Raw genomic sequence first — 14399 nt, 5'->3', positions numbered from 1 at the left:
CATGTGGGGGTATTGTGTAACAGTGGATTCCACAGAGAATTTGAAAAATGTGATTTGGGGCTCATGCCCCGGGTCTTTTATGCCCTTAGAAATGCCCTGTGATAATAGAGAAGAATGTCCAGTTAGGAACAAAGTCTATAAATCTATAAACAAAACAGTTTTTTTTAACAATCCATGCTATTGATCCTAGAAAAATTAGATCATGTCCTACTGGGAAATTTGTTTAAACAGGACATGTAGACTCAAGTTTATTACAATCTGTGAAAAATAGAGGCCAATGTAGATTGAGCATCAGGAATAGCCCTGTGAATATTATTATTGTTTTCACATAGAAATGAGCAAAGAATAGGGGCAGAGTCTATGATGTATTATGGATTAGATCCCCCCAACAGAGTAGCAACCTGAAAGCGATGCAAAAAACATTCCCATCCATAGTTCAAGGAATACAGAGTTTATATTATTACTATGTTTCCCCTAAAATAAGACATCCCCCAAAAATAAGACCTAGTACAATTTTGTTCAGGCTTAGAAATATAAGGCCTCCCCTAAAAATAAGACCTAGCGGTAGTCATTGCAGCAGCTCCCCACACGCCATACATTAGTATTAGGAAATCTTTTAGATGCTGCAGAAGGTTGTGACATGGGGAAGAAATCATTGAAGTAAATCACTGGCTGTTGTGCTGCAAATGTGATACCGGCACCCACCAGAATAAGAAGGGGTCATTTATGGAAAGTGCTTTTACTAAATATGAGAGATTGGGGCCAATGATTCTAATAGAAATGGAGTCACAAGAAACACAGCATGAAATTCAGAGTTTGGAGAGTCATAAGGATGTTAGAAAAGTAGATTTTTTGTTCAACGATAAATGTAAATTCTTGTTCATGGACAAATAAGACATCCCCTGAAAATAAGACCTAGTGTATAAGATACAGATTTTTTTTTTCGGGGAAACAGGGTAGTATTATCATTACGACAGTAAATGGCTGTATTGTGTGGGCTTTGTAATTAAAACATTAACTGACCTTATAAATATAATCGGGAAAAAAGGAATTAGTATCTGTGTCTACATATATATAGTTAAATGATTACAATTTAATACAACTACTTTACAAGGTATGCTATGACTAAGGGCACACAATTTGTTTAAGCACCCAAATCGCGTCAGACAGTATGGATGGCAATACCAACCTGTTTGTTTTTAACATGTATTAAATAAATTTAGAAATGTTTTCAAGCAACTACCTTACTACTTTGTTTTCCATAAAATTAGTCAAGGCAAAGAAAAGAAGAATAGCTGGTTTACTTCTTCTTTTTACACAATGCCCTTTTTAATTTTTGAAACTATAAAAATATACTTTTTTAATATATAAAATTGTGGCCAATATATTTCTGTACAAAACCTATTTTAAGCTTCATAAAAATCTAATTCATGTGAGTTTTGTGGTTTAACACTTAAAATATAAGTTGCATGCATTGTTGCAGTGTGAAAAAACTGGGTGCTTGGGCAGGGTAGTGAAAAAAATAAACTTATTCTGCTTTAAATCCCAAGTCACACAATATAGTCTTGGTCACCCTGTGCATACTTCTGGATAGACTAGAAGTATTGACGATCACCCATGGCAGTCCCAGGAGATCCTTAAAGTTGTTGTCCACTTTCAGCAAATACTTGTTATGGTTTATGGTTTTCAATTTTCCAAAATACTTTCTGTATCAATTCCTCATGGTTTTCTAGATCTCCGCATGCTGTCCTTCTATAGGAAGCTACTATGTCTACTTCTAGTGGATAGAAATCTGCCATGGTCATGTCATGGACGAGGAGGCACACGGTTTGTTATTATCATAGAGAGTTATCAGAGCAGTGTGATATAACTGCTCATGCACCTGCTTGTCCATCCATGACCATGGACAGATTTATATCCTCTGGAAGTAGACAATTAAGCTTTCTATTGCAGGACAGCAAATAGAGATCTAGAAAAAGCAATTGATGCAGAAAGTATATTTGAAAATTGGATAACTTTTCCTTACAAAAACCATATCAAGTGTTTGCTGAAAGTGGACAGCCCCTTTAATGTTGATCATCACCATTATTATTACTGTTAATACCACTGATTGGCTGTAGTGATCATGTGATCTCCTGCACTACTGAGGAAGCCAGGTAGAGTGTTCTAGAGATGGGAATCTTGTTCTTCTTAGTAATATTGATGTTTTGTTTATCTACACATTTTATGAGATTTTTTTCTACAGTATTGAGCATTAATATACAGTGGTATTTGTATCTTAACCCTTTAAGTCTGTGGTGTTTTAGCCGTATTGTAACTACCTTATATACTCCTGTATAAGTTGAGTTTTTCAGTGCTATTTTTTGCTGAAAAAGCCCCACATGGCTTATACTCGAGTATATAAAATAATAAAGTTAGTATTCACCCTCTGGCGCTGGCCCCCGGCCTCCTCTTCTCCCCACAGCACCTCTCCAGGTTCCTGGCTGGGCTGACAGATGTACATATATGCGATCTGCTGCCAGAGAAACTGATGCAGCAGTGTCCCCGCCTGCTGATGCCAATTTGTGTAGAAGGGAATGCCGAGGGTCAGTGCCGGAGTGTGAGTACTAACTTTAGGGGGCACTCTGCTGGGCATTATATTTATGGGGGCACTCCTCTGGACATTATATTTATGGGGGCACTCCTCTGGACATTATATTTATGGGGGCACTCCTCTGGACATTATATGAATGGGGGCACTTTGCTGGACATTATATTAATGGGGCACTCGGTTGGTCATTATATTAATGGGGACACTCTGCTGGACATTTTATTAATTGGAGGGGCTGCTGTGGACATTTCATTCATGAGGGGAGGCTACTGGACATTTAATTAGAGAGTAGCGGCTGCATTTCCCACCTTAGGTTTATACTTGAGTCAATAAGTTTTCCCAGTTTTCCCAGTGCCTCAGTTTATACTCGGGTCAGCTTATACTCAAGTATATAAGGTATATCCACTGTATTCTTTATAGTTTCTTAGAATTGTGGTCCTGATAGTTTCTGGATTTATTGTGGATTCATTCCTAATTTTTTAAGCACCCTTGGCTGATTTATTAGCTGGTGCCTATCCCTAACATTGTTCATGTGCATTTGATAAGTATCAACAATCATAGTGAACCTTAGATGGTTTTTTTTGAAGCCATGCCATGTCTTGGCCATGTTTCTGGTCTTCAACCTTTTAAATATCTAAAGTTAGCAGAATTTTCTCAAGTAAGATGATACCAGTACTGCCTTTTGCTAGTTATTTTTAACATTCTCTTGCCGTCAATGGACTTTTACCAATTTGCATTTCCATTTTTCAGTCTCCACCTCCAACTTTTTTCTTTTTTCTTCTTGACAGCTGCTTGAGAGCTTGTATTCTGCATAACAAATTGTACTAGTAGAGGTATTTTATATTCCATTCTGTTTATTGCAAAGCTGGAAAAAAATCCTCCATGGAGGACTAGGAGGAGTAAAAACCCATGGAGGCTGCTGTGATTTCATGTGTTCTGATATATGAATGGTGTACAGTTTGCTAATGTTAGGAGGCTAAAGGTCCTGTGATGATGTCCCTCTGGTCACATGACATGCTGAGAAGAGGCATGGGGAGGAGTAGATGTGAGTGGCTGGCTGAGCAGTACAAGGGTGTCAGATAGTTAATATGGCTCTATAGGAACCTGTCACTAGCTGCATATGTGAAAATATGGTGATATGTTTCCTTTAAGGGGTCAACACCCGTGATTGGTGCCAGAAAAGAGGATGTTCTTTGGGCAATGTTTTCTGGGTTAAGCTACTCCAAATAGCATGACTAGTCAGTAAATGGGTACCGGAACTCAAACGTTTTTTCAAAACAGTTGAGACTGGCACTCACTTGTTTCTATAAAACGTGGATATATTCATGATTGGTCCTGTATAAAAGCACTACAGGTATACAGTCATGAAACAGAAAGACGCCATCTGAAGCTTTTCAGACCTTCATTGGTTTTACTCATAGATAGCATAGAGAGTAAAGGTATTTTTACAGTTTCTAAACTGTAGGTCGGCAAAGACAGGCAGCGGGTCATCTATATGTCATCCATTTTTGTGCATCTATGACATCTGTGTTGCATCCGTGTATTTTCACAGCCCTACAGACTTCTTTTGGAGGACAAAGCCAGAAAACTTTTGCAGACTTTAGATTAGAAGAGTTGCAATGTGTGCAGCTTCTTTTATCGTTACAACTATAGTTATCTTTTTCATACTGTATTCCTTGCTGTGCATCAAAGGAATCTCAGTTTTTATTTGCATAGTGTGGGTAAGGTTGTAATAACAAAAGTCTTTCCTTAATAATACTGGATATTTATACATTGTCATTTATCAGATTGAACGTCTTCAAAACTTCTTATTGTTATAAACTTCCACTGTACAAATATGTTTAATGATTAACAGAATGAATCTACTGAGAAGGCTTAAACTGAACAATAATACTGTGAAACCTCTGTTCTCATGTTAACAATACATTAAACCTTGTAGTGAACAATACAAAACGCAACAACAAGCAAGATTAACTGGAAGGTCGAAGGATATTATCATAAATCAGTCACTATAAACTATTGTTACAGGTTTTATCCTAGATAAAAATAATGACATTTAATACATTTTCCATAGCATAGTTGTTATTAACCCCTTAAGGACACAGCTGTTTTTCACCTTTAGGACACAGCCCTATTTTTCTGCCATATGCAGGTTTTACTTTATAACGCTTTAACTTACCAAGTTTATTTTTAGACATTTTTTTAGATGTTTGTTTTCATGACATGTTGCTCTTCACATTAATGCTATATTCTGTTGAATTGTTTTGCAAAAGAAAAAAATGGAAATTTTGTAAAGCTTTCAAAAATGAGATTTTCCTATTTCTAAATATCATACCCGTCATACAGTTAGTCTAACCACCCAAATTGGTTGCTAACTAACTTGTCTGCTTTATATTGACATTGTTTGTTATATGTTATTTTATTTTATTAGGGTATTCAGAGGCTTAGAGTAAGTAAATACTCCACATGTGAATGTAAACTACCTTAGGGGGCCACAGCATTGCACAGAATGGAAGGAGGGCCATTGAGCTTTTGAAGGGCATATTTTGATTGTTTTCAGGTGCCATTATGCATTGGAAAAGTTCCTGAGGTACCAGAACATTTAACCCCCCCAAAAATGATCGTATTTTGGAAACTACACAACTCAAGAATTTGTCATGGGTTATATTGAGCTTTTTACTACTACAGATTTTTTATAGAAAGAATTTAATTTATCTCATATAAGTGAAAAATCTTTTTTCAAAAAAACTTTGCTTTGGTCTCTAAATTTTTATTTTTAGAAGGGGTTATAGATAAAAAAAAGAAACCTAGTTACCTAGTTTCGGTAGAAATGAGTTCTATCTCAACATGATCACAAACTGCTGTAGGGGCACACAGTGCAGCTTCAATGGGAGGCTTTTGTAGGGTGGATTTGCTGGCACATATTTCAGGTGCTATTTGCATTTGTGTTTCTCAGTAGGACAGTAAAAGCCTCCAAACAGTGGACCCATTTTTGAAATCTAGACCCATCAAAGAATTCAGTAATACTATATTTGGGGCAGAATGCTCAGTTTTTAATCTTTACTAGCTTTTTACGGAAATTGCAGAGAAAAAAAATCTATTCTGTCATTGATTTTTACCTTTTTTGGTGTTTTATACCGTTCTCCTCGTTCCTTCCCCTGGCGTTCCGTTCTCCTCGTTCCTTCCCCTGATTGCTTATCGAGGTAGGGAGAAAAGGAAAAAAACGATGGTGCATTAAGCCCCGGAAGAAGCCATACCAGGCGAAACTCGGAGTCGGGCAGTTGTACCGAGTGTGTTCTTTTATATTAAGGCCTTTTTATCTTCTACTCTTGTGAGTATTTCTAATAAAATAGTTTTTAAGAAACTGAGAAGTACTGCACCATCGTTTTTGCCTTTTCTCCCTACCTCGAATAGCAATCAGGAGAAGGAACGAGGAGAACGGAACGAAAAGTGGAGGAACAAGTCCCCTGGCAGGAGGAATTAGAAGCAGCACAGAGGCTATGGGCTACCTCCGAAATCCCTAGGAGGGACGCCGTGCTGAAACATCGCACCTCATAAGAGGATTCCTATGCCCTATGCATAGAAAATTGAGGACATTGAGTATGAACTAAGGATGGTCCCCGTGAGTACTGAATTTTTAGATCGGGAAGGTACCATGCTTTCTCTTATTCTTGGAGTGGGTGAATGTAGAGGCGGAGGATCAATTAATTTGTCTTTCTCACATTTGCTGCCCGTCTCTCTCTCCCTCTCCCTGTCTCTCACTCTCCCTGCCTGTCTCTCTGTCACTCATTGTCACTGACTCTCCCTGCTTGTCTTTCACTCACTCTCCCTGCCCGTCTGTCACTCACTCTCCCTGCCCGTCTGTCACTCACTCTCCCTGCCCGTCTGTCACTCACTCTCCCTGCCCGTCTGTCACTCACTCTCCCTGCCTGTCTCTCTGTCACTCACTCTCCCTGCCTGTCTCTCTGTCACTCACTCTCCCTGCCTGTCTCTCTGTCACTCACTCTCCCTGCCTGTCTCTATCCCTATCCATGTTACCTCACACATAAGCTGTAGTCATGCAGTAGTTATAACATTACCTATTGTAACCAATCAAAGCTCAGAGCTTATATTAATGACTTGTGGCAAAATAGCAACCAATCACTCAAAGAAACAAATAAAATTAATTTAAAAAATTCTGTTATTGTCATTGAGGTTAAAGGCACTGGATGTTCAGACTCATGTATTCTCATAACAGTAAAAGAAGCAATGGGAAAACCACACACCTTTCCTCCCACTATGGTTAAAATGCAGCTGCTGCAGTATTTGATGGATTTAAATTTTTAATCCAATGAATGCAGAATTTGATGGTTTCAATTTTGAAGTCCTCGAATGCAGAATTTGACTTAATTGGACTCTAACAACTAACTCAGATTCTAGCACACTTTATGATGCAAACAGTAGAAAGACTAATAGTGTAAAAGAACATTCATGGTGTAAATGCAAACAGAAGTAAGAATGGTACTGTAGGGTAACACTGTTGCAAATAGTACTATTACTGGTACTGTGAGGTAACACTGATGCAAATAGTAGACAATTAAGGCTGTGTACAATATAGTATCGAATGGAATTAGAATTTATTTTGAGTACCGTAGTGTACAGCAACATTTCGGCCCCCTGGGCTTTTGTCAAGCACAGTTATAGTGTAAATCAAGATGCAGTCTGAATGGTGCGCCTGCACGCTGTGTATGCATGATGCAATTAGTACAAAGACCGGTACTGCAAGGTAACACTGATACAAACAATAATAAGAATGGTACTGTAAGGTAACACTGATGCAAATACTTCTATTGCTAGTACTGTAAGGTAACACTAAAACAAATTCTACTAAGACTGGTAGTGTAACAGAATACTATATGATGCTGTTAATGCAAATAGTACTACGAATGGTACTGTATGGTAACACTGATGCAAATACTACAAATTATAATACTGTAGGGAACATGATACACATACACATAATAAGACTGTTACTTTAAGGTAACACTGATTCAAATAAAACAAAGATTGGTAGTGTAACAGAACACCCTGTGATGTAAATAATACTAATACTGGTACTCTGTAACACAGAGGTGAAAATACTACTGCAAATAGTACTATTACTATTAAATTGCACCTTTAAGATATTGCTGTGTAATACTGGAAATGCAAATAATACTAACACTGCTGTAACGGGTCACACAGACAACAGAACTAAAAGTCTCTATGGAAAGAGTCCGGAGGGAGGAGCCTGTGGACCAGTGGACCCTCTGAACCACCGCGGGAGATGGTATGCGGCCCGTGGTGGCAGCCAAGGTACAGGGATGTGCAGGAAACAGTCCAAGCCTGGGATGACAGCAGTAACACAGAGGAACACTGGTAACGCTGGCACGGACTGCAGACACCACTGGACTTGAACCCTGGGAGGCACAGCAGGGAGCACAGAGGCAGACTGAAGACTTGACACAGGATGGCAGGAGCACATGGAGGTACCCTGGTAACACTGGAGTCAGGAGACACGGAGGCATCTGGGAATGCTGGAAGACAGGACACACCAGAAGCATATGGGAATTCTGGAGACAGGAACAGCAGGAGTGTATGGGAACGCTGGAGACAGGAGACATGGAGGCGTCTTTGAAACACTGGAAGACAGGACACACCAGGAGCGTATGGGAACGCTGGAGACACACAGGAACACAGGAAAGCATCTGGAAACGCTAATGGGCTTTCTCTTCTACAGGAACGGCTTAGGGAAGCCTGGCATGGAAACCATAGGAGATCCTAGGAGAAGATCCAGCAGGGATTGAAGGGAGGTGCCAGATTTTGAAGGCAAGCTGGATTAGCAGGAGCCAATAAGGAGGACGCTGGCCCTTTAAGTCTTAAGAAGTCCGTGCTGACTGCAGGGAAGGACCGTGCGGCCTAAACGACGGGAGCTGGAGCACAGACAGGAGCCAGGGGAGGAAAGTGAGGGCAGGGGGCCGGGAACCGGCAGGCAGCGGAGCGCGGGAGCACCCGTGACAACTGTCAACTTTTAAGATATTGCTGAATGATGCTCAAAATCACAACAGTCTTCTCTCCTTACCTAGCGGCACTGGAAAGGAAATAATTAATTTTGGATAAGTCAATCAAGCTGAGGTACCATATCTCGATAGCTGTCTCCTCTTTGTAATTGTTGTCTGGACATGCGATCCTGCCTCCTATACAGCAGGGTCACATGTCTCATCTAGCCAATGCTCAAACTGGGGCATGGCGCTGTGGTTGCTAAGGAGCTGCAAGCTGCTTGATTACCTTTCATTTGGCTCTGATGTTGTGGGTGCTTCACCTGCTATGTTCAGTATGGACCCAAACTTTGTTGTTAAGATCCACTCAACAATACTCATGTTAAGTTCAACATAAAATACCTAGTCAATGATTATTATCATTTGTCATCACACTAGGCAATGATTGAGATGTATGAGAATTAGTAGTCAAATATTTCCATATGTAAAAAGTAAGCTTTGTTTAGAATTCATCTCCTGGAAGACATCTAGAACATTAAACCAATGTGGCCCTCCAATAATGAAAACAATGTGGCAGCATTTACAGGAAAGCATGAAGTTATATTTGCTGCTATATGTCCCGAGGCACATAATTATTATTTGTGTACCTATAATTAATAATTTATTTTTAAAGTACCAATGATTACATGTCCATGCAATATGCTATCAATGTCTTTAAGGACGAGATGGTTTATAAAAACTGTGGCCTTGGCCTTTCTAAAAGTGGGGCCCAGTTTCATCCATAGATAGAAATACATTCAGTGAATTCTGAAGGCAGACTACCCCACTAGTTCAGACCCCTGGCCAGATCCAAGTTCTGAAAGGTATGACCAGAAATAAGTAGTTAGAAACAGGATCATACCCCACTTCACAGAACCCAGTATAAATTGAGAAACCCAGATTTTCCATAACTTGTCCTAAAACAGACATATCCAATGGCTTCTTTCTGGGCTTTGCACTGGTTTACTGAGGCTAGAGACTCCTAATGTCAGGACAATTTGTGTGCACTACATCCTGGCACTAGATAGACTATACTGAACACAGTACTGTAGTATTGTATGGTATTGTATGGCATCTATCTTGGCTGGAGAAGAAGGCTGAAGGTGTAGCCACAGTAACAAGAATTTATGTGATCAACCGTACTCCACTCTGCTCTGATTATCAGCCCTATTTATTTCCTCTCTTTATGATGTAGCTACCGACCAGCGATTATTAATAGAAAGACAGATAAACAGCACTTATAATGATGAGTTTAGGGGACTCCTTTTAAGGGAACCTGTCATCAAAAACAGGCACAATGTACCTTACCAAATGATTTTAAGATTGTTCTTTTCGTGACATATTGTACTTCATGTTAGTAGTAAATTTTGGTTGATATACCAACTTTATGTTTTCATCATTTTTTAAAAGTCCTTTTATTCTTAAATAACGTAAGACAGCTTACAAATAGAACAGAGTTTAGCATTTTCCCCCCAAAATTTCTACATTGGAATTAATAGAATCCCCTTATGAATGCCCATCATTTTCAAAAGTACCCCTTTCAAACTATTAAAAAGTTCTTTTAGGAAGATTTTTTAAACTTTTGAGCATTGCATAGTAATAACTTTTAGAATGGTCTAATTTTGCAGGTAATACGTTCATTTGGCCCTAAAAATTAACACATTTACAAAATATTAAAAGAGAAACCCATCTTAAAATTTTTTATGCACATATGGAGACAGGATTTTGGGCATTTTTATTAATTTATTTTTTTATTGAATTACATTTTTTTTAACTTTTTTTTATTTACCATGGGTAACCTCCGACTATGGGTGTTACACTGGTGTGTCAGCTGTTAGGTACAGCTGACACCCCCTGTTTTATGATGCTGGCTCAGCTCCGACTATGATCTAAATTGGCATCAGCTCTGCGTCCGATATATTGGACGTAGAACGCTAGGAGGGTAAGAAGTGTTATACTTTGGAAAGCAACCATGCATATAATCAGCTGATCCTGCCAAAATTGACTTGTAGTTTTGTGTAGATGGCTAGCTTAAAGACACCTGTCAACGCACCACTGTCACCACTCCGATTGTACTGCTTGCAAAGGAGTCCATGCAAGTTTGTCCTGTTTCTGCTTTTCTCCTTAGGTGTTCCGTCACTGAAGAAGCACATGGAGGAGACATTACACCATTATACCTCACATCATTATACAGGCTGTCAGTCATGTGTATAGGAGTATCTCATAAACACACAGGCTGCAGGGGGTGCCAGAACCAGGAAGCACATGGAGGAGCCATTACACCATTATACCTCACATCATAATACAGGAAGTCAGTCATGTGTATAGGAGTATCTCATACACACAGGCTGTAGGGGGCGCCAGCACCAGGAAGCACATAGAGGAAACATTACACCATTATACCTCACATAATTATACAGGCTGACAGTCAAGCACTGGGGGGTGTGGCTGCTCCTCCCCTTCATGAATAACCTGGACAGCTGAAAATGATAATGACTCATTGGACATTTCAAACGTCATTTGCATACAGCTTTACTACCTGATTGCTTAAGTTTACAGGCATGTAGAGGGACAATGAAGGGATAGAGGCAATGCTTTCTAATGGCAGTTTATGAAAATATATTTAGTTTCAGGGGTTAATTTGCCTGACGGGTTCTCTTTAAGATCTACCATCTTGATTTTTTTGTATCATTTCTTGGACTAAAGAGTCATAATAATAATTTTATATAAACTTCTCAACTGAAAATTTTTCAACCAAACAAAAAAACATCTACCAGGTGAAAATGGTTGAGTTATCTTAGTTGCAATGTGTGCCGGATGTTCTCAGAGTACAGAAAGTACAGAGAGAGTGTTGATCATATCCCAAAGACCCATCTACCACATAAAAAGACATTGATGTTCAAAACAATACATGATAGATGGAGACCCTTTTATAAAAATAAATTGAGGCCCAGCTGTTTACATTTACTACTAGTTTGAGGACTATGGTTGCACAATATTCATATTGTATGAATCTAGTGCATACATGGACTGGTAAAAGTTTACACTAGTGTTTCTGTAGAATATTGCATGTAAATAAATAGCATTTCTGGAGAGATAATTTCTACCATAAAATCAGTTCCTTCACATGAAATAATCAAAGGTAAGCAAGAAGCCACAGGTAATTACAAAGATCAGAGTGGATTGCCAAGGCTATACATTAAAATAGGTTATTTTATGTATTGACACTTTTGGTTAATCTACAGTTGAATATAACAATATTACACATATAGCATTAGTCTTAATACTATAAGAGCAAGTATTTCCCATGTCTTTCCATGTCACTGTTATATGACTAAATGCATTTTGTGGACAGGTTTAGAATGAAATGATGAGGGAATGGAACGTTCACAGTCCTGAAAACTGGAAAATAAATTGAGCAAGTTTCTGAAGTAGAGGCTTCCAAATATAACATAATATTGGACGATTGCTGTTTTGAAACTTTGCTTTTCTGATTTAACCTACATTTGCTTTTAAATGTATAAATGCACCAAAAATGCTATACTATATTGTAAGACAATTTCATAGTAAGTAAAGATACAGTGGGGCAGATTTATCAATCTGTCTGAAAGTCAGAATATTTCTAGTTGCCCATGGCAACCAATCACAGCTCCCCTATTCATGAGCACTGGTAAAATTAAAACTGAGCTGTGATTGGTTGCCATGGGCAACTAGAAATATTCTGACTTTCAGACAGCTTGATAAATCTGCCCCAGTATATCTATCAAGTTCAAACAAGGAACTCAAGGGACAGGGCTGCAAGTAAGAGATATGGGGGGGGGGGGGAATCTTCCTAAGGGAAGATTATTCCACAGATTCACACTTCTTATGGTATATAGCACCTAGAAAAGAACAGTTCCCAAATCATTTTGACGAACCCACATACATTAGTAGTAATGCTGAACAGAGCATTTTGTGTACAATTTCTTAGTGGTACAGATATAAAAGAGCTCAGTGACAATTCTGCTCTGCTACATTTTAACATCAGAGTTCTATATGTGAAATGACACTATCTTATGAACAGTATATAGATATATAGAAGATATGTGCAGAGTAGTGCGTCCTATTTACATTGTTAAATTTTCATAACTGAATCATTCACCCTTTTTTGAGAAGCGATACTACTGTACTCGTCTCAAAGATTTCTATTATTCTCTTCTATTACATGGCAATACTAATTGAATAATGAAAAACAGGTTACTTATTTAAATAAAAGTTTCTCCCTTTCATATTCTGTTACTTGTTATTCTATAACAAACCTATACAACTATATATACAACTTATAAACAAGTGTTGGAAAAAGCATAACATTTACATGACTAGAACGTTGTTGAGCAACTACTCTGTCTGAGCACAAGTACAGAGAAAGGGAATGAAACCTAATAAATAAAGATCTGGAAATAAAAATGTACAGTACCTCGACACAGCTGCAGCAGGCGGCACAAGATGTAGTTTGTGTCCTGTATGACATGGCATCGCTGCACGAAAACTGCTCTACACTTCTCAGCTTCTCCATCCCACATCCACTTTAGACACTCCTCTTTGCTTAACTAGTTCAGTGACACATTCACAGAGAGTAAGATCTTGCAAAGCTTATATCTATTTTTCAGAAAATATTTATCTCAAAATATAAACTGAGGTTCATGTTTGTAACTATGTGTATATTTCACATATCAAATATGTTAGTTTAATTATTTGGGCTATTATACTTTTATACTTGGTTTTATACTTTTATACTATTATACTTGGTTTGTGCTATCCAATGCTTATTGTACTCCCCCTAAGTGCAGGATAGGGACATAAGAAATTGAACTTACCTACTTTTCCCCATCAATGCAGCACTGTACCTTCCTCACATCCCCAATCTTTATGTTTTACAATTATACTGCTGCTGCCAATCACTGACTGAGGAATCATTTGCTGTATACAGGCCACGAAAAAAATACCCACTCAGCCTGCAGTACAGGGGGCCCCATACTTAAGAACATCTGACTTACAGATGACCCCTAGTTACAAACAGAACTCTGAATGTCGGTAATTTACTGTACTTTAGCTTTAGGCAGCAATAAAGAGCTATAACAGTTATCAAAGGTGTCTGCAGTTAAGCTTTATTGTTAATCCTGGTTACAATAGAACATTTTTAAAATCCAATAGAGACCAAAAAAATTTGGCCGGGGTTACAATTATAAAATATACAGTTCCGACTTACATACAAATTCAACTTAAGAACAAACATACAGAACCTATCTTGTACGTAACCCGGGGACTGCTTTTATGTCAAAATACAGACTTGACTGGCCAAAGTGGCCACCTGTCACAACAAAGACTGGAAGACATGGAGAAAATGGAGTGCTGTGGTAGATGCCGTTTATTATGTACTTAGCCAGTATTTTAGGACATATAAAATACATTTAATAACTTGGGAAACCCCTTTAAGGCTTAAGTTGATGACAGATACATATTGAATCAAAATTCCATATAAACAATGGTGACATTAAAGGGATATTCCCACAAAGACAAGGTTCTTAAATATATTCAGAATAACATAATAGCACATTCTCTAATTCACTGTTATTAACAAAAATACAGCATTTCACAGATACCAACCTGCATCTATCAGTCCTGATGTTTATATTTTTGTTGTCCCTGGCAACGACCATAAACTCCTGACTATGGTCGGGCAGATCCCTCTCGCATGAATAGCTTCTTTTGTA

At 38.4% G+C, this 14399-nt stretch overlaps 1 protein-coding gene across 2 annotated transcripts in view; it reads right to left on the bottom strand.

The window, feature by feature from the left end:
- PRKCQ (protein kinase C theta) overlaps positions 1–13193 on the bottom strand; it is an 86365-nt gene extending 73172 nt beyond the window's left edge. Inside the window, exon 1 of one of the 2 annotated variants that reach the window (XM_072147432.1) lies at positions 13103–13193. The gene's annotated coding sequence lies outside the window, so the exon portion shown is untranslated. The remainder of the gene's footprint in view (positions 1–13102) is intronic. The other variant, XM_072147431.1, reaches the window with a different exon arrangement.
- Between the last annotated feature and the right edge of the window lie 1206 nt (positions 13194–14399).

This window comes from Engystomops pustulosus, chromosome 4, assembly GCF_040894005.1.
Source record: "Engystomops pustulosus chromosome 4, aEngPut4.maternal, whole genome shotgun sequence".
NCBI classification, from domain to species: Eukaryota; Metazoa; Chordata; class Amphibia; order Anura; family Leptodactylidae; genus Engystomops; species Engystomops pustulosus.
The sequence above is the reverse complement of the archived record's forward strand: the minus strand, read 5'-3'. Positions and strand labels throughout refer to the sequence as shown.